Source organism: Amblyomma mixtum, chromosome 10 (assembly GCF_055824585.1).
Source record: "Amblyomma mixtum isolate Tamu chromosome 10, ASM5582458v1, whole genome shotgun sequence".
NCBI lineage: Eukaryota > Metazoa > Arthropoda > Arachnida > Ixodida > Ixodidae > Amblyomma > Amblyomma mixtum.
Window position 1 is genome coordinate 94,508,396 of NC_143021.1, and position 24,312 is coordinate 94,532,707.

The window sequence follows — 24,312 nt, forward strand, 5'->3', positions numbered from 1 at the left end:
AAAAAAACCAAAGCCAGTGCGCACAAACACTATGAGCGAATAACGCCGGAAAGGGATTACCAAAAGTTATTTTCGCGGCGAAACTCATCGGCAACATTCCTCTTGCATTTGACGTGCGCAACTCTAGGCAGTTGTAGCTACATCGTCATTCCACTCTAGGCACTGAACTGCCTGAGTACTGTGAGCATTGGTAATGTGGACTCGGCAGACCATGTTTTGTTCAGCTTGGAATTATACCCTGTACACACGCACACATACAACACGAAAACCTAAACGCCGGGAACCACTGCCACTGAGAAGCATACGTCGTTCCAACACAGTGCTTTCCGCTCGTTGGTCATATCATCGCAATAATGAGCACAACGATATCATGAGAGTAAAAACATGCAACTGTACTCCATGTCACAACTTCGTCGCTGCGGAGACGAAGTTATAGGCGCGAAGCGACGGTTTCCGTGGCTGTGTGACAGGTTAGCGGGCACGTGGAAACAGCGCACTTGCGGAAGCTGTTGCATCGAACTCAAACTTCTACTGCACTCCGACGAAGTTGTCAGACAACACCCAGCAGCATTTACAGCACTTCACGCACCCCAGTACAACATTTTGCAAGATAATTTCAAGAACTGTACTCACATTCGTAAGCAATCACACAAGGTCGTTCGTTCGTTCGTTCTTCCACCTTGATGCCGGCATTGTCACGGCGTGGTGCAGAGCGCAATGCGACGTCCAAAATCTTCAGAAGAACTTCAGGTGCTTCAGAAGGGCTTTCGAAGCGCGCAGGTCACGCACCAATTTTGTAGCACATTCGAAGAACCACAGCACAAAAGCACCGCACAAGGCGCAACAGCAACAAAAAAAACTACGCCCGAAACGCCACCCGGCCAGCCGGCAACAAAAAGAACATGGCGCCGCTGCTGACGACTTCGGGATTGGACTGGATTGCCTTCGGTGTGACTTATTTTTTATTTTTTGCCGCTGCTCCTGGAGGGAGTTTCGGTTTCCTTGGGAGAGCCGGTAACTCTGGGGTGAGAAATTCATTCTGTGCAGCAGGACTCATAATTAGAAGTGCTGGCATTTCTACCAACGTGGTTCTAGACGCATCTCCCTCGCTTGAGAAGACAACCCGTGGTTCAGCGTCCTTGAGTCGAGGATCGACTATCAGACTTCGCGGTAGGCGTCCGCATGAAGCGCGCACACATCTGCTCGGACTAGAAAAGCCAGCATTGCACGTAACATATTGTTAATATGCACCTAACGACTAAATACTCTAGGTGGGGCCATGCCAGCATGGTAAAGGAATTTTCGTCACACAGTGAAGTTGACATGTAGGCCTTATAGCTGGTCTATTGCAAAATCTGGGAAGCGCTTAAAACAAACATTATTTATTAATTTATGTCTACAGATACTAGCGAAGATAAAAAAAACACGTTAGGAACATAATCTTAATAATGGGCCTGTTTATTGTAGCGGCTGCCCGTCTCAACTACAGGTTTACTTTTTTGCAAAACTCACGAAGTCAGGTTCTCTTTACAGCAGAAGGGGTCTTTACCATTGAGGTCATATTTTTTAAGAGGAGGGGGGTGCCGAAATCGGGTGCAGCGCTGGATAAATATATTGTCCGAAAAATGTCGCGCGCCTCTTGTGCACGCTTCTGCCTTGTGTTGTTGCGGCGATAAAGGAATTAGGCGCAACTCTGTCAAGCCATTTCTTCGCTGGTGAAATGAACCGTCACCTCGCTGCAGTCGCGACGGAACGGTGAAACGCAGCTTTGCCAGACCACAGTGCTGCACCCAACTCCCGACCCTCGCGAGCCGCAACGCCATGGTGTTTTTGCGATGCTGGAAAGGTGACTTAACGAAGTTTTGGAAAGGTTCTGCTAATACTGCACTGAAGTCCTGTCCCACAGTGCGTCGTGTGCTTGGTCGGCAAACATTGCTCGTGGTAGAGCACGTGCGCAGCGTTTATGCTATAGACAGGACGTTACGGAAAGAAGGCCCATGTTTTTGGCAAAGAAAAAAAAATAGGAAACAACTGGTGCAGACACATATCAACAAGAACTCGAAAAATGGCGAATGCAATGACAACGATGTACAAGGCTACTCCTATTCATTCTCATTAGTCAGTAGTGAGAGCTGATCATATTTTGCCTTTCAATGAGGAAAAAAATGTTCGTTACAGGTATTTGTATGCTTTGTTGATCTAGTTTCCGGAGATTTTAAGTGATCGTAACGGCGGTGAGGTTGTTTTTTACTCAAGAAAGCAAACGAATACACTGCCGCTGTGTGGTGCCAAATTTTATCTAGAGATCGGTCGTCGATTCAGAACTGACTTTCGAAAATGTAATGGTATATGCTTGCGTTGAATTATTTCTAGCTTGCTGATGTGCAGTTTGATTTAAAATTTTACCGTCTTATAGAGCGAATTGATATAGTGAAAACTGCGAACAATATCTATAAAATTTGGCCCAACAAGTCTTACCGAGAGAACGCAACAGATTCTGTTTTGACTGCGAAAGGAGCGAATTCATTTAGCGAAGACACGAAACAAGCTCTATAAAATTTGACTCATTTTGAAGCCATACCGAGCCATTCCTATAGAAGTTTTGACTGCCAACGAAGCGAGTTCATATAGCGAAGGCACAAAACAAGCTCTTTAAAATTCGACTCATTATAGTCTTACGGCGGAAATTCTAATTAATTTGTTTTGACTGCGAAAGGAGCGAGTTCATATAGTGAAGGCACGAAAGAAGTTCTATAAAATTTTACTCATTATGAAGTCTTAGGGAGGAAATTCTATTGAATTTGTTTTGACTGGGAACGGAGCGATTTCGTATAGCGAAGGCACAAAACAGGATCTATAAAATTCGGCTCATTATAAAGTCTTACGGAGGAAATTCTATTGAATTTGTTTTGACTGCGAATGGAGCGAGTTCATATAGTGAAGGCACGAAAAAAGTTCTATAAAATTTTGCACATTATGAAGTCTTACGGAGGAAATTCTATTGAATTTGTTTTGACTGTGAACAGAGCGAGTTCATATAGCGAAGGCACAAAACAGGATCTATAACATTCGGCTCATTATAAAGTCGTACGGAGGAAATTCTATTGAATTTGTTTTGACCGCGAACGGAGCGAGTTTGTATAGTGAAGGCACGAAAGAAGTTCTATAAAATTTGGCTCATTATGAAGTCTTACGGAGGAAAGTCTATTGAATTTGTTTTGGCTGTGAACGGAGCGAGTTCATATAGCGAAGGCACAAAACAGGATCTATAAAATTCGGCTCATTATAAAGTCTTACGGAGGAAATTCTTTTGAATTTGTTTTGACCGTGAACGGGGCGAGTTCGTATAGTGAAGGCACGAAAGAAGTTCTATAAAATTTCGCTCATTATGAAGTCTTACGGAGGAAATTCTATTCAATTTGTTTTGACTGTGAACGGAGGCAGTTCATATAGCGAAGGCACAAAACAGGATCTATAAAATTCGGCTCATTATAAAGTCTTACAGAGAAAATTCTATTCAATTTATTTTGATCGCGAACGGAGCCAGTTCGTATAGTGAAGGCACGAAAGAAGTTCCATAAAATTTGGCTCATTATGAAGTGTTACGGAGGAAATTCTATTGAATTTGTTTTGACTGTGAACGGAGCGAGTTCATATAGCGAAGGCACAAAACAGGATCTATAAAATTCGGCTCATTATGAAGTCTTACGGAGGAAATTCTATTGAATTTGTTTTGACCGCGAACGGAGCGAGTTCGTATAGTGAAGGCACGAAAGAAATTCTATAAAACTTGGCTCATTATGAACTCTTATGGAAACAATTCGAAAGAATCTCTGTTGACAGCGTACAGAGCAAAGTTTTATAGTTAGGTCTCGTTACAGAGTAAATAGACTACTTAATGAGCTGACTCGATAGACAACGAGTTTCTATAGAAATCCTTTAGAATCATTAGGCTCCCCATACATGTTCAAAAGAAACTCGACATCCATTTTTGTAAGAGGAAGCCCATACGTTCAAAACATGGCGGCTTATGGTGCGCAGCCAGCGCCATCTTCGAAATGCGTGGACAACTAAAAAATGACGTCATAATTAAAACAAAAATGCGACGTCGAAGTCACGTGTTTTAGTGACGTCATATTCGTGACGTCAGCGTCACGTGCTGCTTGGCGGGAAAAATAAACTCCTGAACGCCGCGACGCTTCAGCGCGACACCCGACACGAGAACGAAGAAAGGAGACACGACGAGTGCCGACCACCAGCGCTATTTTTAGGTAGTCAGTTCTCGTTGTGCCTTTTTCCTTCGTCCTCGCCTCAGGCCACCAGACAGGTTATCGTCACGCCGCCAGACAGGTTATCCCTCGCACATCGTGCAACCGCACACCTCTTTTTTTGCGTACGGGGGCCCCATGGCCACAGACGATGCCCTTTTGGGGCAAAAGCGACAGAACCGCACCCAACCGAACGAAACTACAGAGAAGCGCTGGCAAAAGGGAAAAGCGGAATCCATACACCAACGATGCACACCAAGAACTCGAGCAACAAGCAACGAGGAAAAAGTAGGGCTAGCAGAATCGAGTTTCAAACAAAAGCAAGCAGAATGGTCAAAAGATATGACAAGGGTATGACATCAGAGCACCGTCAACCTTGGCATCGACCCGCTGCCATTGCCGCTGCTCTGAGCGAACGCTGTCATAAAAGTCTTTTACAAAGCAAGCGCTATACTTTCTAACAAAATGCACACAACTAAAACATTTTAAAAAGGAATCACTGCATTTGTTTTTGAATGCTTTTGAAACACAAAATATGTCCTAATTATTTTCCTCTTCTAGTCTTGTCTGTCCACTCATTCCATTTTGGCGCTTTAGTTCCACTAATTTGATGTCGCTAGCACTTGGTTCTGGACCGCATTCGAGCTCCGGCTTCGCGACCTATTTCAATTAACCTTGCATCCGCAGCGCCTGGCTAGTGGGCATGACTGCACACACACTGCTGTCTCGGCACACTCAGCATCCTCTTCCCATCCCGAAGCTAACGACCAACACTGTGGCCACACCTCGATGCTGCAACCACCAGAAGCACAAACTGCCGCCGCCCCGCAGCGCGCGGAACCGCAGAGCGAAGAACCGGAGAAGCTGTTTCAGGGAGCCCAATAAACATAACACCCCGAGGTACGCGTGAAACAGAGCGGAGTGTAATACATACATACCCAACCGCCATTCGCAGGCGCAACTAGCACGGCAGAACGAGCGATGCAGGTTGCAGCGTAGCGGGCACAGAGGCGCGGGAAGGAAGCTGAGTGCGTGACGCTTATCGTGGCCGCCACGGTATTTTTTTCTGAACGGTGTTGACTGCATATAGATTGATCAAGCGATGAGGTGACGTTTTGCTGACTCGTAATTACTAAGTAGCCTTATTCCAGGGCAAATTTAACTAACACATTTTTTTTTCTTTTCAAAATTTAAAAAACTTATCAAAACTGACCAATTCACAAAGTAACCTCACAAAAGCAGCCTCTGATAACTACTTCATTTGAATGCCATTATCTCTGCCAAGCTAAACTAGAAAAGGGAGTCATAGCAGCTAAACTAAAAAAGGGAGTCATAGCAATGAGGGCCGCCTTCCTCGCTTCCGCGGAACCACCTGCTCCAGTTTCCAAAAGACGCTGGCTTCTGGCCTCACTGAGTAGTAGTAGGGCAAGGCAATGGATCTCTCATTAGGCTATGGATCTGGGCTAGTTGGAAAACTGCGTTCGGCGTAAAGCGCGCCGAAAGACATGGACGAGTCAGCAGGCCAGACAAGCTCCCATCCCTCCTTATGTCGCCAAAAAGAGGCAAGAAAAGTAACGTAACCTCTAGGAACTTCCTGTCCAGGAGCATCTGGGACGAATTTTACTGATGTGGCAACGTGATACCAAGGAAACGGGGGATTTTTTCTTTGTAGTCGAGAAAAAAAAGGCTCCTTTTGTTGGCGTCAAGAAGTCGCGACTTCTTTGCTTACTGACGCTTAGAATACTTTTGTGACTTAAAATAAATAAATTGAGCAAAATGCCTGACGAAAGCTCACATACTCGCTTACTAGCGAGAGGGCTCCTAAATAATATATGAGCCTTACTGGGAAACGTCTTTGCCGTCAGCTTCTGTAGGAACGCTCAGAAAATTTGGATGCTGCCTGACCGGTTTTTATCCTCCCCTTCCCTTCACGCAATACACTGCAGGACCACTACAGCTTTACTGGCCTACGTCATCGGCGCACGTGCTTGGGGTCTGGACAAAACACGCAACTTCTGACAGCCTAATGCGCAGAAGATTCGAAATGCACTCAGGCTGCTGCATAGTGATGCGTGTCCAATCGGGAGAGGAAAAACAGCGGGGAATGCTCGAAACATACAAAACCGAAGCGAAAGTATACGCATGTTCGCCCATTGGGCCACGCTACTTTGCTTGAAGGGAGCTCGTGTTGTGAGCGTGATGCAGCAGTCGGAGAACAAGCTATGAGGGCCTGTTGTGTTCCCGGGTGTTCTTCTCACTCTACAAACGAACAGCGGCAATTTTGCTTTGCTCGAGAAAGTGTCCGGATAAAAAAGTGGGAATCACAGGTCAAGTGAGATGGCTGTAAACCAACAGAACTCCGAAGTAGGCGAGGCAAAGCATGTGAAATGTTTGCATCCAAGAACAATGTTTGCTGGGAGCGAAGTTATAATGCTGAACACTAACTTTTCATCCTCGTAAACTTCCCGCACTTGATTAGCGGCGGACGGGAAGCCGTCTGAATGGCAGTTTTTTGGGGATTAAGTAATCCTATTTGTTTGCGAAGAAATGAAATGCTAACCACCCGTGTCGGAAGATTACACTGCCACTCAAGTTGTGAGAATGCAGCGACTTTTCACAAGGTGCCGGGTTTCTCGCCAGATTAGGTGCGAAAAAAAAAGATATATTTTTGCGTAAGAAACTGTTATGTACAGGCGCGGTCATAAGTAAACGGAGCATGCTACTGCGTTCGAAGTGCAATCACGCTTTCTCCATTGGTAATGAAGAAGCGTTGTTTGTCTACAAGAAAGCTCACCAACCTCCTCTACCGGCATGCGCGTACCACTGCTGGAAATTTCAATTAGGTTACGCGTGAAAAATATTCGAAGACAGTTGCGTGCTCCGTTTACTTTTGTCCGCGCCTGTACATTTTAAACAATTTATGGTACAGTGTATAACATGTCGCGAAGTGGACATGCACTAATTTCGCCGACGTACGCGTGGAGCCCCCTCGAGGCGCTGGAATGCAAATCTCTCACACCGGATATAAATCGGATTGAATATTAAATCGAAAGCCTTTAGTGACTCATACTCGCGGCCATAACTCTTTCCGTTACATATGAAGTGGAGGAGATAACTAGTCATTACCAATCAGAAGTCATAAACTAACCGTCAACTAATTAGCCATGACTGGCTACTCAATAACCACTCATCGTCTAATTAGCCATGACTAGGTAGTCATTAATCAATATTGGCTAGTTAGTTATCTCCCAGTAATCACTGACTAGGCATTTACCAGTCATGACTAGTTAGTCATTGACAACTCATGAATTGTTAGTCATTGACTAGTCTTGACTAACTGGTCATTAACCAGTCATGAAGTAATTAATCACTAGTTACTCGTTAACCAATAATGACAAGTTATTCATTAACCAATCATTAATAATTAGTCATGACTAATTAGTCATGTCTAGCCAGTCCAAGTAGCCCCATAGCCGCGTCGTGTGTGTTTACGGCCGTCGTCTCGTTAGCAACCAAAGTTGCGTGGAAAGGCTTTCTCCTCGCGCACTTCGAAAATTTGCTGATATTTCGTCGGCGACAGCTTAACAGCAGGTTGCGGACGTCATTCTTCTGAATGTGCCGCAGTAAAAGGTTAAAGCAGTTCTTTCTTTAATACGTGTCAGGAGAAGACAATAGAGCAGGTCTTCTGTGATTAGGTTTCGTCGCCCGGACGTCGGCCGCAAATAGAGCATTCTCGTCGAAGTCTCGGTTATATTAAAATTACGTCTTTTTGCCCTGCCTGTCATATCAATGTAAAGAAGGCTACTGGGGACTAGTAATGCCATTCACGGTTTGTCAGGCCGCTATAAAGAAAAAAGCACATTGGTGGGCCTCACTTTCGCGCCAGTCATCACATGGTTCAACTTGGAATGCGTGGAAGCCCTAGGAAACATGACTCACTGGTGATGTTATTCAGAAGGAGGTATCGCCGAGGTTGAAACGATGTGATATAAATAGTGATAATCAGAATATATTTAATGCCCAATATACAGGGTCGGTTCTAAAAGTAGTAGGACTCATTTTTTTCATAAAATTCATTCAAGGGAATATTACAAACGATTATAATTTTTTAAAGTAGCACCCTTCCGCACCTACACGCTGCTGGCAATGAGTTTTCCAGTTTTCGTACGCCTCCAGGAACGCCTGGACCGGAATGCTGTTTAGCTCCCTCGTCACGGCCTGTTGAACCGCTTCTACCGATCCGTGATGTTCCCCTTGAGCGTCGATTTTATTCACGGGAATAGAAAAAAGTCTGGCGGGGCCAAGTCGGCGCTATAGGGGGCCTGAGGCAGCGTTTCCGCCTTGTGCTGGGCAGAAAATCTGGGTCCTCATTCACATAATGAAGAAGATCCATGCAGATCGCTTTCCGGGAGGCCTTTTGCTCCTCTGACAACACTCCCGGCAGAAACCTCGCCCACACTTTCCTCATGGCTATGTTTTCTGTCACGATCTCAAAAACTTGGGTTTGACGAATGCTCAAGTCATCAGCAATCATTCTGATACTCATCCTACGATCACTGTTCAGTAAATGTTTCATTTGCTACACATTTTCGATAATCTTGCTGGTCGTAAGGCGTCCGGAGCGGTCGTCGTCTTCCACTCTACCCTGACCTTCTCGGAACAGCTTGTGCCGCTCAAAAAACATCTTATCTACGCATGGCAGCGTCACCGTAGGCCTTCTTAATCATGTCGTGAGTCTCTTTGCCCGTTTTACCAAGATTTACACAAAATGTGATCGCGTATCGCTGATCCAGTAAACGCTCTATGATTCTGCGTGACTAAACGTTTCGACAGGGGTTCACAGTACTAGCGACCTGCCCTCTTCAAGGGCCGAGAGCCGACTGCCGATTTTCCTCAGCCTTCCCAATATCCCCTTCAACGATCCTGCACGCGCAGACCGCCTCTCGTCCACCCGTTCGCTCAGGAAATAACCAGTCCTACTACTTTCAGAACAGACCCTGTACATATTACATGACAGGGTAGCGAGAAACAAGCTGCTCGCATAGAGTGTCACCAGCCGACTTTCCCTTTGTCGGTTTTGGTTTGGTCGGAGCAAGAGTGGCACATCGTAAAGATGCTCACATAGTGTCACGAACTGGCAAAAAAAAAACAAATTAGAATGATGATACAAATGACAACATACGTGAAATATAAAGAGAGCGTAGCGATAAGTTTGCCGCTGCCCTATTTCGTACAAGGGGTGAATTATTATTGGTGCTAGAAATCTTCGATGATAATGCTCGCAAATCGTGAAAGCAACGTTCATTATTTGCATTTCCATTTCTTTTGCTGATCTTTGTTTTCTGTGCCAGTTTCGATGCCTCTTTAGAGGCAGACATTTTCTGAAGAGTTATCTCGTTTCTTCTACGGTTCATTGCTGACGTAGCTTGTTAACCACCGGCGACGCGTTGCCCTTCGACATCGCTACGAGACCGGAGCTCTCCGAAACATTCAACATTCGCAGCGTTTGAGATGGTTTTTGGTGTTTTACGTGTCTTATATTAATGGATCGATGTCACTTTTAAGTTGATCTGGAGGCGAAACACAACGAATATAGGCGGGCTGGACGGTGTCAGTGAGTGCCATAAGTTAATCTCGAGCGTTCCAGTACGACGTCTATGATAACCGGTGCCAGCTTCACAAACCTAAATGCCACATACACTACCATTTTGCACCGGCTCATGCATTCTCTTCTTTTGCCGACTTGCGTGCAGTGCCTGGTGGCGATCATCAAGGACGTGTACGCCAAGGCTGCCGCGTAACGCGCCGAAAAGGCCTCGATTGCCTCTACGGCGGCATCGGAGAGTTACAGCCGCACCACGACTGTGTTGGACGAGGCAATGCTGACGCCACTGACAAAGCCTGAGACAAGCTGCAAGCCTGCGCCTGACGGCCAGAAGCCTGCAAAGAGACCGCCACGCATTATGCGCAAGCACAGCGCCGACCCTTCAAAGGACAGGTCTACAAGCGAGGAGCGAGGGGTGGACGCCGACGCTGCGTTGCTGCAGGACAGGAGCGCAGCCCAGGAAAAAAGCGCCAAAGGGAAGGCCCCGCGAAAGGAGAAGAGCATCCTTAGGAAACAAAAGCCATGAAAAAAAGGACACGGGACTTCAGCGCATCATATGAGGACGGTTATCACTACAGCGGTGCCCGTAAACTCTTGGCGCTTACGTACGATATGCACTGATCTCGTCTTGCTAACGCTATTAGGCACCAGCGTAGGTTCGTGCTTAAGGTGATTGCGCAGAATTTGGTTGCAGTTGCCGTAGCGTGCGCCTTGATACCCTAAATATATAGTTATTTTTTCTCAGACGGATTTTTTTCGAAAAAGCACGCGTGTATCCGATGTGTGGTATAAATCATTGATGGATGCAGCGTTTTGGGCTTTTTAAATCTATTCAGTGCCTTCAGTGACAGTGGCGGGATTATAGAACAGAACTGTGAACCTTTCCTGCACATTCAAAAATCTCTTCGATATCCGAGGCTCTTACCACGTGACCGGTTGCGCTGAAAATTCATAGGTGCTCAAGAGGCACCTTATGAAACCTTACGAAATCGCTTAGTGCTGCTCAGTGCCACGCTTCGATTATAAGAGGTGTGGGAGGATGTGAGTATAAATTTCGCGGCTACCTGCTTAGGAGCAACACCAAGTGTAGATGTACCGCGTAGACTTTGCGTGGTACGGCTCCGTGCGACGACCGGCTTCCAGTCTTGAAGCACTGGCTCACGACTACTTAGTACCTGGGCCCGTGCAATCGGCATCAAACATTTACTTGGACGCGGGCGTGGAGAAAAAAAAATATGGGTTAGTCACGTAAGTCGATCGCTTGAAACTACTGAAGGCGAAATGCTATTTGTATTCTCTATCCGATGGCAAAGAATTCCAGGTCAGTTGGTCCCGACGCAACGCGACAGTAAGCTGTTTTCCAATAACGCACGAGCCGTAAACTTCTGCTGCCGACAGTAAACAGCCAGCTGGCCAAAGTAGCGATAGCAGAGTCGGCTCAACTCGGTGTCTGCACCGCCATTCAAAACCTGAGAAGTTTGTTATAATAATGGCGCAAAAAAGGTTTGCGCTTTTACATATCAAGCGGCTGGCGAAACCTGCTTTGTCTCCAATCGCTTTCCTTGCGGCGTATTTCCTAGAAGATTAGTAAACCTCTCCACTTATTACTTAGGGAGATTAGTTGTTCGTACGCTATGGTGAAATGCATTCTTGATGTTTCTTTTATGAAAAATTATTGTTGCCTAAGATTAATGGACATTCAATAATATAGCGCTAATCTTGCTTTTCCAATAGAATGGCTAAGCACGTGCCCTTCAAACCATCAAAGGTCATTGTGCACGCAGTTGTTGTGTTTGTTCTTCTTTTTTTCGTATTCTTCGAAAGATAAACCACCAAGTAAATAAAAGCTGACGGTGGCTTCCATTGCCGCTGTCCTGTTATTTGCGACTTTTCGAAAGTAGGTGAGTCGCTCTATACATCACTTCTCACGAAGAAGAGATGTGGAGACTGGGGCCATTAAAAATCGCGGGCCAGGAACTTAAACAGGTAAGGCGTGGTTGGGCAGAAACACTCTGATCGGCTTCGTTTCCATCAGGGTTTGCGCGGTAAAGTAAGCCTACGGTGGAACGTTAATTGACAGCACAGAACAAATACCTCCGACTGGGATTGCCATGTTACCTCAGCGCACTAGAAAGGATCCAGCAGTTCAATAATTATCCAGAGCGCCTCCCGCACTACATCGCCTGCATTTTTCCCACCTCCTTACACTGCCTGCTTTCATCCTTTGGCTAGAATCGTGGTTCGCAGGTCCACCGAGTGAGATAGTCACTCGCGTCTTTTCTACCCGTAACAAATTTTTGACACTTATTTATGTTGTGTTTTGTTGTGTTGTGTTGTGTTGGGTTTAATGGCGCATAAGCAGCTAAGGCTATCATGCGCCAAGCTCAAGGTATAGGATATTTCTTTTATGCAGATTTGTGCTGTTATGTGAAAAAATGGTGTACAGGGTATAAAGTTTCTTGTACCGAGTAATAAGAAAGAGAAGAAATTTTAGATCTACAAGCAAAAGCTTTTAAGGAGGCCGGGTAACCTCATCAGCGGTCCTTGGCTGGGCAAGGAAATTGAGGTTCCCAGCCAATCAAATAAAGACCTCAGACTTCTTCTCGAGGATGAGAACAAGGCTGAAGTGTATTGTATAAAAAGCGAAACAATCGATTAAAATTTACAGTTTCTCAAGAAGACCTGCTTCTTTTAAAAAGCTAAAAACACAAGACGGGTTAACAATGGCAGTTTCACCTAAGAGCAACGCAGGGTGTAAAGGAATGCATTATTTATAAAACTTAATAAAGTGTTTTTTCCTCAGCTTTCCGAGGTATGAACATGAGAGTAAAATATGATTTATTGTGAGCTCGCCTCCACATCTTTCACAGAGTGGTTTGTCTTGTTTCGTTAGTAGGAAATTATGTGTAATGTGTGTGTGACCAATGCGGAGACGACATAAAATTATTTCCATAAAGCGTTCCTGGTGCCTGCAGGTCTTCCATTCACCCAAGACGGGCTTTACCAAGTGCAGCTTGTTGTTAACCTCGTTGTCCCATGAAGCTTGCCATTTCCCTCTAAGTTTATTTTGAACCAACCTCATGCAGTCCCTATGCGGTATGTTTACTTGTTTTATTTCACGATTGCAGGCAAGTGCGGCACATGCATCAGCTCTCTCGTTAACGCTGATTCCGACGTGACTAGGAACCCAGCAGAGCTTTATTGTACGTTCTTGTGTGTGAGCTTTTATCGTATTGTGTATTATGTTTCCTATTATGGGTTCGACTGCATTCTTGGGGTTTATTGCTGTAATTGCGCTGAGGGAGTCAGTGTAGATAACACTGTTTTTTATGTTTTTCTTGATTATGTGATCTACTGCTACAGCAATGGCGAAGCATTCTGCTGTGAAAATTGAAGCGCACTGGGGCAGCCTGACTACTTTCTCCCATTTACCTTGTACTATCGAACTCCCTACATATAGTGCTGTTTTAGAACCGTCCGTGTAGAAATCGGCATAATTCCTGTATTTTTCTTTTACTGCACAAACCTCTTGCTGTATGTATTCCTGTGGGGTATGCCTCTTGTGAATGTGTGTTAGTGTGAAATCGCATACATCAGGAAACGTGTACCAAGGTGGCAACGGCTCAGGTCTCCATGCAGGATCGGGAAGTGCGTATAGTATGTTTATTTCTTGACATTTTTCCTCGAAGCGGAGCAGGAGTGGTCTGACAACTTGACGTTTATTGGCAAAGAGTATTCTGGATGGGCATTTGCTAACTATGGCGTAACACAGATGCTTTGGCAACGACCTTATTTTAAGTACATAAGCACAGGTAAGCATTGTTCTCCTTATGTTGAGGGGTGGCTCATTTGCTTCTACATGAAGACTATTTACAGGGGATGTTCTGTAAGCCCCAGTTGCGAGGCGCAAACCAAGGTTCTGTACTGGATCTAGCTTTTTAAGGTACGATGGCCTCGCAGACCCGTATACTATACATCCATAGTCTAAGGACGAGCGCACTACTGACCGATAGATGTGCACTAGGCACATCCTATCAGAACCCCAGCGTTTTCGTGACAGCACTTTAAGTATATTCAGGGATTGGGTTGCTTTCTTTTTTAGGGTGTTTATGTGCGGTAGGAACGTGAGCTTTTTGTCGAAAGTTAGGCCTAAAAATTTGTGTTCTTGTTTTACTGGAAGTACGGCTCCATTTAAGCGGAGGGTGGGATCAATCTGCAGTCCTCTTTGGAGTGAGAAAAGAACGGCAACTGTTTTTTGTGGGGAAAACCTAAAACCATTGCTGTCAGCCCAGATTGCTAATTTGTTTATGGTAAGCTGTATTTGTCTTTCACAAGTTGATAAACTAGATGATGTGCACGAAATCTGGAGGTCATCGACGTAGACTGAGTACATAATGGACTGTGGAATTATTTTGGATAAAGAATTCATCTTTACTATGAACAATGTAGTACTTAAAATGCATCCCTGAGGCACTCCATTCTCCTGGATGAAATTTTTCGAGAGGGTAGAACCGAGACGAACTTGGAATGAACGGTTCGACACAAAGTCGCTTAAACATTTTAGCATTCTCCCGCGGATGCCAAGCTCTGCCAAGTCACGAAGAATCCCCAACCTCCATGTTGTGTCATATGCCTTCTCCATATCGAAGAAGACAGCAAGGCAGTGTTGTCTGTGTATAAACGCCTCTCGGACCGTGTTTTCAAGGCGGACGAGATGATCAACTGTGGAGCAAGCTTTTCTAAAACCGCACTGGTGGACATCAAGAAGCTCACGAGATTCTAAAATGAACATTAACCTAATATTGAGAGCACTTTCAAAAGATTTGGCTAGAGAGCTTGTAAGAGTTATAGGCCTGTAGCTGCCAGGGGAGGTTGGTGGTTTTCCTGATTTTAGGAATAGAACAACAATTGCTTTATTCCAAGCTGCTGGTATTTTTCCTTCCACCCATATTTTGTTAAAAAATTGTAGCAGAACTTCTACAGAGGGTCCAGATAGATGAGACAGCATTTCATAATGAATTTCATCGGGACCTGGTGCAGTTTGTTTACCTATAGACAGTACTCTCTGAATTTCCTGAAGTGTAATCAAATTATTGTAGGGTTTCTTTGTGCTGCCTGCCGTAGGGAGCCTTTGTTTTTCGATTGCGTTTTTGTATGCTAAGAATGACTGTGTGTAATGTGACGAACTAGAAACTGTTGAAAAATGCTGGCCCATAATGTCTGCTTGTTCTTTGATGCTCGTCTGTACAGAGGGGTCTGTTAGAAGAGGAACTGTGAATGGGGAGTAGGTGCCATTTATTTTTCTAACCTGCTCCCACATTTTTTAGATTTTATTGTGCTGTTTATGGAGGACATGTAACTTTGCCAAGAAGTTTTTTCAGCGTTCCGACGTATGTATCGGGCTTTAGCTTTTGCCTTTTTGAAACTGACGAGATTCTCGTGACTTGGATACCTTCGAAAAACACCCCAGGCTTTATTTTGATGTTTTTTCGCTATCCTACATTCTTGTGTCCACCAAGCCTTGTGGTTCTGGCGCACCATTCCTGTGGACTGGGGAATAGCTAGGCGTGCAGCATCGATGATACACTTCGTGAGAATTTCATTCAGTTCGTCTACGCTAAGTGTCTCTGCGAAAATGCTTTGTAAACTGGCTTTTTCGCTGAATAATGCCCAGTCAGCTAAATGGAGCTTCCATCGTCGTGGTTTAGATGGGAGGATGGCAGGTGAGGATGATAGGCTAATAAAAACTGGTAGGTGATCACTCCCATACGGGTTGTCTAAAACATCCCATTTAAAATCGTTAAAAACAGATGGTGAACTAAAAGACAAGTCTAAACAGCTCATTCTTCCAGACGTTGGGGAATAGTACGTAGCCTTTTCTGTATTTAAAAGACATATATTATTTGTGAGAATAAAATCTTCGATCATGTGACCCCTAGCGTCACAGCGTTCGCTGCCCCAAAAAGGGGAGTGAGCGTTAAAATCCCCAACTACAAGATATGGTTCTGGCAGTTCATTGATGAGTTCCTGTAGGTCACGGACTGTTAATGTTATATGTGGAGGAAGATATACAGAACAGATAGTTATAGTTTTGTAGCTGACAATGCTGACCGCAACTGCCTCCAGTTTTGTTTTGAGTCTGATCTCTTGAGCAGGGACGCCGCGTTGAACGACAATCGCGACGCCTCCTGAGAGTCTATTTGCCAGCTCGCGATCTCGTCTAAATGTTTTATAATGTTTCAGGATATTCATGTGTTGTGGACCAAGATTTGTTTCCTGTAGACATAAAGCTACCGGCAACATTGACGCTAAAATATCTGTTATATCACTGTAATTCTTCAACAGTCCTCTATAGTTCCATTGAACTAGAAAAGCCATGTTTATGTTTGGGGTTTACTTATTTTCTGGACCCGTTATAAGGGCCCTGTCTTTTTTTCGCTCAAGAGAGCTGTTCCGCCGCTGTAAAGCAGGCGGGCTGGGGGTTAGATCCATCACCTCGTCAGAGGCGCTGGACGACCGCGGTGAAGCCGCGGGTGTGTGGGTTTCAGGCCTCCCCCGACGGGGGGAAGCCTTGCGGGATGTCGACCCATGGACCGGCGCTCCCTGCTTTGAAGATGGCAGGGCAGCCTTCGCTGTCCCTGCCTGGGGCGTGGATGGGCCTGCCCTAGGCTCGGTGAAAGTGGCCTCGACAGGTGCCGGAGTGCTGCGTGGTGCACCGCCCCTGCGCACCACATCAGCGAAGTTGGATTTTGCTGTGAAAGAGAAAGTGTTCGTGAGTGCGAACCGCTTTCTTGCTTCTCGAAATGATATATTTTCCTTTGTCTTTATGGTGATTATTTCTTTTTCCTTCTTCCAGGACGGACACGCCCTGGAGTACGCAGCGTGGTCTCCTTCACAATTAGCGCAGCGTAGAGCTGCGTCGCATTCCTCAGAATGGTGGTCCTTTGACGCGCATTTCGCGCAAGTTTTGCGGCCGCGGCAACTCTGTGAGCCGTGGCCAAACCGTTGACAATTAAAGCACCTTCGGGGGTTAGGGATGTAGTGTCTTACATTTACTTTGAGGTATCCAACGTCGATGGTTTCGGGCAATGTGCATGTGTTAAAAGTCAGGACTAGGTGTTTGGTATCTATTTCTTTGTTGTCCTTGCGGATTTTGATGCGGTACACATCTATGACACTTTGATCAGAGAGTCCTTCCAGCATTTCTTTCTCTGTGAGATGTAGAAAATCATTTTCTGAGATGACGCCACGGACAGTGTTGAGTGATCGGTGTGCAGTGATGGAGACAGGTGTGTCCCCAATAGACACTATGTTACAGAGTTTGGTGGTTTGGACATTGTCTCGGAGTTCCAGTAATAAATCGCCACTGGTCATTTTTGATACTTTGTAGCCGGGGCCCAAAGCTTCTGTTAAGCATTTCGATACCATGAATGGAGAAAGAATTCTGGCCTGTTTATCTTGAACTTCACTGTGGATGACATGGAATTTGGCAAATGTTGCTTTCTTTTTCGAAAAAAAAGTTCTCTGCTTCGTTCCGCACCCTTTTTAGAGAGCGATCAGGTTTTGAAAGGGGGGGAGCCATAAAAAATTCAGGTTTTTCGGTCATGGTGCCAGCCACCCACCATGGAGCCCAACAAGGGGACGGGACAGGAACTTGCAAGCAAGTCCTGCCCACGCCAGCTGTACACCTTAACTATAACAAAATATGACTCAACTCAGGGTAGTTGGTCACACAAGGTTAACCCTAGCCGCCTATGAAAAGTAAAGAAAAACGAAGAAAAGAGGAGGAGACAGGAGAGTGGTGAGAAAGAGATAGGAAAGTGAAAGATGGAGGGGAGAACAGGAAAAAGGCGACTGCCGATTTCCCCCGGTCGGGTCAGGCCGGAGGTGCCGTCTACAGGAAGCTGGGGCCAAAGTGGTGTGTTGCCTCAGCCGAGGGTCCTTAAGGGTCCAAACGCTCGGCATCGGCTCAACCACCAGGATCCCCTTTTCCCCGGACACGGCGATGCCACGCACGGCTAAGCGCGGGTGCTCGGGTCCGTGGTGGCACACTGCTCACCATCATCCCCCTGCGGGGATGTCCCTGCGGATGCTCAGGTACCCGTGGTGTCGCAACTCACCATCGTCTGCATGAATCAGACGCCCCTGCGGGGGACACTTATTTAATTACAATATTTAGGCAGGCCAAATCGAATGAGAGACGTCTTGAAAGACGAGCAGTTTCTCTGTGGCTGCCTGCTAGAGAAATATTTGTGTTTGGATGGCGAGCAAAGGTGCAAAGATGCAGATGTTGGATTTATACGTTTGCATACCAACTGTTCATTACAACGCTGACTGTGTCATGATTTGCGTGGAATAGCATTTGTCAAGCGACCAACATTTTGGAGTTCTGCGGACACATTCAACTACGGACACATTTTGAGTGGGCGCGGCGGCAACGCCAAGATGAGCATCACCAACCCGTTCGCATTTTTCACACAGGTTTTTCTTGGATTGCTGCTGCTACCAGAGGCGCCGCCATCGGCATGTCAAGCGTCAGTGACCATTCTTCGGACTACTGGCGGCGATGAAAGGATCCCAGCGTTTAGACCCGCCACTTTTCACCAGCGCGACTATCATATCTCGTATGGCACCACGCGGCTATCAACGGAAACCACAAACGCATCGACACAGACATCAGGACCATCCAGTATAAAATGTGGCTTCGCCGGATCATGCGGCAGTGGGCGCGGCGGCAACGCCAAGATGAGTATCACCAACCCGTTCGCATTTTTCGCACAGGTTTTTCTTGGATTGCTGCTGCTACCAGAGGCGCCGCCATCGGCATGTCAAGCGTCAGTGACCATTCTTCGGACTACTGGAGGCGATGAAAGGATCCCAGCGTTTCGACCCGCCACTTTTATTATATCTCGTATGGCACCACGCGGCTTTCAACGGAAACCTTTAACGCATCGACACAGACATCAGGACCATCCAGTATAAAATATGGCCTCGCCGGATCCTTCGGCAGTGGGCGCGGCGGCAACGCCAAGATGAACATCACCAACCCGTTCGCATTTTTCGCACAGGTGAGCAAACGTTACGGGAAATCATTTAGAAGTAACAACGTCTGCTTACTGTTGCTGCCGTGCGTACAGCCGCTTTGTGAATTGCTCTTGAATGTGATTGTGTCGCTCCGATGTCTGCTTTTGCTCGGCGGTGATATCGAAGAAAATCCCGGCCCTATTGACCAAACGATTGCTGAACAGCTGAAGATAATTGCTGAAGACATTCAGGAAATTAAGAAAGGTAAATTTGTAACCAACCAGAAGCTTATTTCAATAGAAAAGAAGCTTGATAAAATTAGTGGGCTTGAAAAGCAAGTCACGGAGTGGGCCAGGAAAGTTTATGAATTAGAACGTAACCTTGCTACCATGACCAGCAAAATCGATGAGCTTGAGAACAGAAGCCGTCGCTCTAATCTAATCATTTATGGTGTTAAGGAGCCGGAGGATGAAACTACAGACACTTTGCATGAAACTGTCACGACAACGGTCTTTGAGGATGTACTTGGAATTACAAAGAAAGACATTGAAAGAATTCATCGTCTGGGCAGACCAAGTAACGACAACGAAACTAGACCTAGGCCTATAATCATGAAGTTTCTTGACTACCGAGACAAAGTTAGCATTCTTAAACAATGTTCTAAAGATTCCGGTTTCTCCATTGGAGAAGATTTTTCACTTGCTGTCAGGAATGATAGAAAAAAATTATGGGACCGCACTAAAGAACACCGTGATAGAAAAGAAAAGGTATCTCTGGTATATGACAAAGTGCAGATAAATGGTCAGCTCTTCACGTGGGATAGTGAGAGCAGTGACATTGTTCCAGTTGAGCCAAAAAACGAACATCAAAACAACACTGGAAAGCGAATCACCAGGAGCAAACGTTAATAACTGTACTCAACTTAAATGCACGGAGTATTACAAATAAAACGCATGAACTTGAAGCTATTGTGCTGACTTTTAAACCCGATATTGTCGCAGTTACAGATACATGGTTGCACAAAAACATTTCAGACTGTGATTTTGGGCCGCCGCCTACACAATTGTAAGAAAAGACAGAGAATCAAAAGGAGGGGGCGTCGCTCTGCTTATTGAAGGTGACATAAAATATTCAGTCATGCCGGACGTTCCAACATTTGAAGCAGTTTGGTGTAAGATTTATCTGACAAATGGTATCGCGCACGTTGGCGCTGTTTATCGGCCACCAAACGCAGAAAACTCGTACCTAGATCCCTTGTTTGATTACATGCTAAAGCATATGTCTGGCAGCAGTATACTAATGGCAGGAGATTTTAACTTTTCAGAAATTGACTGGAGCTCTCTGGGTTCAGGAACTGTGGCAAGCTCCATAATGCTTGATTTTTTATTCGCATTTAATCTAAGTCACCTTGTTTCCACGCCCACTCGCATCCAGGGAGCGTCCAGAACAATTCTCGACCTAATATTTGTTCCAGACCACTTCCTCCGCGGTACAATTAACATTATATACACATGAAGGCCTTTCTGACCATGAACTGGTGGTGTGCACCTTGCCCTTACCGAAAGTCATCCGCTCTCATCGTCCATTTAAAAGTGTATTCGTATTTAATAGAGCAGATGACGCAGCCATACTTACATACCTTGCTCACGAATTTCCAGACTTCTATGATCTCTGCACCAATGAACAAACCAACATAGACGAGGCCTGGCTTCAATTCAAAGCTCATACTGGGCATTGCATTGACAGTTTTGTACCCTCGACAAAAAAGGTAATCCGTAAGCAAAATCCTTGGATAACGCGTGATGTAATACAAACGAAGCGCAAAATAAAAAGGCTATATACGCAAATCTAACAAGTTACGAGCTGTCCCAGCATACCAATTGCGGATCCAGGAATCAACAAAGTCACTTAAGAGTAAAATTAAATGCTCGAAAGAACGTTTCTGCAGTAGCACATTAAACAATTTTATCAAAACAGCCCCGTATAAGTTTTGGCATTATCTAAATCAACGTCCAAACCCTCATCCGCTGGTATCTCCCCAGGAAGGCAGGGAAAGGGAAATTAATTCAACCGGTACTTTCAGTCAATTTTTACGCCAGACGACAACCAGCTTCCTGAATGCAGGCCCAACACTACCGCCCACGTCAAACTGCTTCTGCTGAGTCTAGACGAGAAGAAAAGCAACGGACCGGACGGAATCCCAAATACTTTTCTAAGATGGTATGCGGAACCAGTCAGTAAATTTATTTCTCTTGTATACTCAAAATCACTCCGGGAAGGCCGTTTACGATCAGAATGGAAAATAGCTAAAGTAGTCCCCGTGCACAAGTCAGGCAACTCATCTTCACCGACTAATTAACGTCCCATTTTGCTGACCTGCACGTGCTGTTAATTACTGGAGAATATAATACTTAGATACATGACCCAGTTTGTAGAAGAACACAATCTACTTAATTCAAACCAACATGGGTTTAGATCCGGCCTGTCTACCGTTACCCAGCTAATTGAAACCCTCCATGACTTCGCATTAGGCATAAACGCCCAGTCACAAATTCCTGTTATTTTTTTAGATTTATCAAAAGCCTTTGATCGGGTGTCCCACATCAAATTGTTATTTAAACTAGAGAACTTATTTGGAGAAATCTAACGTTCGACGAAAACTGGTCTGGTCGGGAAGAAGATTCATGAAGTCAATAGAAGGAACGCCGACCAAAAGGTTGTTGTTTAATATGAAGACGAAGACGTTTCGGCTTCCATACGGAAGCCTTGAGCTCGGGTTGAACTTTAACGCGAGAGCTGCGCCGGACGCAAGAAAAATCGTCTGCGCTGTCGAACGCGCTATAGGTCAAGTAGGAAACCACCGCCGAGATGAGGCCCGAACTCGTGCAGTCAGCATCCTTGCCAAGCTTCCGCGACACCCTCCGACTCCGCTTCTTTCTGGGGAGCGTGATGCTATCAAGAGCCTGCGTATGAACTCGGACATAACTATACTTCCCGCTGACAAAGGCAACGCTACCGTCATCTTGGACAGCAGCGACTACCTCGAGAAAATGAATGACCTTCTGCAGGACGACAGTACGTACTTACGGCTGAAACGGGACCCCACGCTCAAGATAGAAAGGAATTTGCAGATTCTTTTGACCGACGTCTTCCGTTTTCTTCCACCGGACCACAAGTCACTTTATTTCAAGCTTCTCTGCCACAATGGATCCGCTCCCGCCTTGTATGATCTCCCGAAGATCCATAAGCCTAATGTCCCGATGCGACCGATAGTTGACTTTACACGGTCGCCCTTATATCGCTTGTCGGGCTACCTGCACAAGGTTTTGGCGCCACTCGTTGGAAAGAGCTCGACTTTCACACGTGACTCTTTCGATTTCATTGAAAAAGTACGTGACGTCACGGTGGAGGACAACGAGGTCATGGTGTCCTTTGATGTAAAGTCGCTGTTCACCAGCGTACCCGTGGATCTGGCTGTGGATGTGTGCCGTTCAGCGCTGCAGAATGACGACGGATTGTGTGATAGAACCCTTATCGAAGCATCAGATCTCCTGAAGCTGTTGCAGTTCTGCCTTGAGAACACTTACTTTGTTTTCCGTGATGCAGTCTACAAACAAGTTCACGGCACCGCTATGGGCGCATCTATATCGGTGACAACCGCAAACCTTAACATGGAAGCAATAGAAACCGGTGCACTGGCCACCTTCGAACCGCACCCAAAAGTTTTTGTACGTTACGTAGATGACTGTTTTTGCATTATCAAAAAGGATGCATTAGGTGCCTTCACAGATAACATCAATAGCATGGAAGACTCCATTCAATTCACGGTTGAGGAGGAGGTTTCTCGCCGTCTTCCTTTTCTGGACGTTTTGGTCGAACGCCGTAACCACCGCCTTTCTTTCAAAGTTTATAGAAAGGACACCCACACAGGCCGGTACCTTCATTTTAATTCCGTGCATCCGGTTTGCCACAAACGCTCCGTCGTGGCTTCCCTCGTCCGACGTGCCAAAAACATCTGCCCAAGACCAGAAGATCGGGCTGCTGACCTACGTCAAGTGCGCCGAGAACTGAGTGAATGCGGCTACCCGAAGCACTTCGTAGATTCCGTTCTTCAACGGTCATCACACCCGTCAGAACCAGTTGGTCCCCCGTGCCGAGCCCGAGCCGCTATCCCATATGTACCGGGCGTGAGCGAGTCACTGGATCGCGTTTTACGCACTTACGGCGTACACGTCGCTCACGTTCCGGCGTGCAAGCTGTGGCGCGAGCTGGTGTCTGTCAAAGACAAGATAAAGAAAGAGAAGTTTCCTGGCGTCATCTACAAGATTCCCTGCGCAGATTGCGACTACTGCTACATCGGCGAGAGCGTGAATATTGAAAGACGATTGAGGGACCACAAGAACGACGTCAGGAACAAGAGGATTGCTTCTAATGCACTTGCGGAACACGTGGAAGCCGCGACGCACAAAATAGCCTGGGAAGAAGCTTCATTCATCGCAAGAGAGAAGAATTAGCTATTACGTTGATATCTGGAATTCCTAATAATTCAATCAACAGAAAAAACCCTTAACCACAACGCAGGCAATCTCCCGCCTACGTACGCAAGATGCCTGGGGCGATTACTGCAGCGCACTTAAGGGATGTGCTTTGGGCTTTCCGCCCAGTTATCAAGGCTACCGTATGGAAGCCGAAACGTTTTCGTCTTCATATTAAACAACAACCTTTTGGTCGGCGTTCCTTCTATTGACTTCATGAACTTATTTGGAGACGGTCCGATTCTTCGCTGGATTAGTGACTATCTTGCAGATCGCTACCAGTTTGTACAGCTTGGTGAGTACGATTCAGACACGGTTCCTGTTCAATCCGGCGTCCCACAGGGCTCAGCACTTGCTCCGCTTTTATTCCTACTTTACATTAACGACCTAACCAGGGATATAAATGTCAAAGTTCGCCTATTCGCAGATGATTGCGTGACTTATCAAGAGATAAAAAGTTCCAGTGACCATGTAAACCTTAACAACGCCCTGAATCGTGTCGCGCAATGGTGCAATAAATGGCAGATGAATATGAATCCAGACAAAACAGTTTCCATGACAATTAGCAAGAAAAAGGCACCGTTAATTTTTGAATATCGCCTCAACAACGTCCCACTACGTAAAGTGCAGGAGTATCTGTACTTGGGCGTATCGATAACATCAGATCTTAACTGGTCAACGCACGTTCGAAACGTCACAAAAAGCTACGAACAAACTGTTTTTTCCCAAAAGTATGCTGCGTCATTCTGCTCCCTGCACTAAGCAACTCGCATATGTCACCCTTTTTCGTCCAGTTCTTAAATATGCCAACATAGCTTGGTTTCCGTACTTGAAAAACGATGTGGCCATGTTAGAAAGCGTGCAGCGCAAGGCTGTTCGT

General features: G+C 45.8%; 2 pseudogenes; both read left to right on the forward strand.

Annotated features, from left to right (window-relative positions):
• Positions 1 to 10,399, forward strand: part of LOC149326453 (uncharacterized) — a 28,653-nt pseudogene extending 18,254 nt beyond the window's left edge.
• Positions 10,400 to 18,318: 7,919 nt separating this feature from the next.
• LOC149326454 (uncharacterized) lies at positions 18,319 to 19,805 on the forward strand (annotated as a pseudogene).
• The last annotated feature ends 4,507 nt before the right edge of the window (positions 19,806 to 24,312 follow it).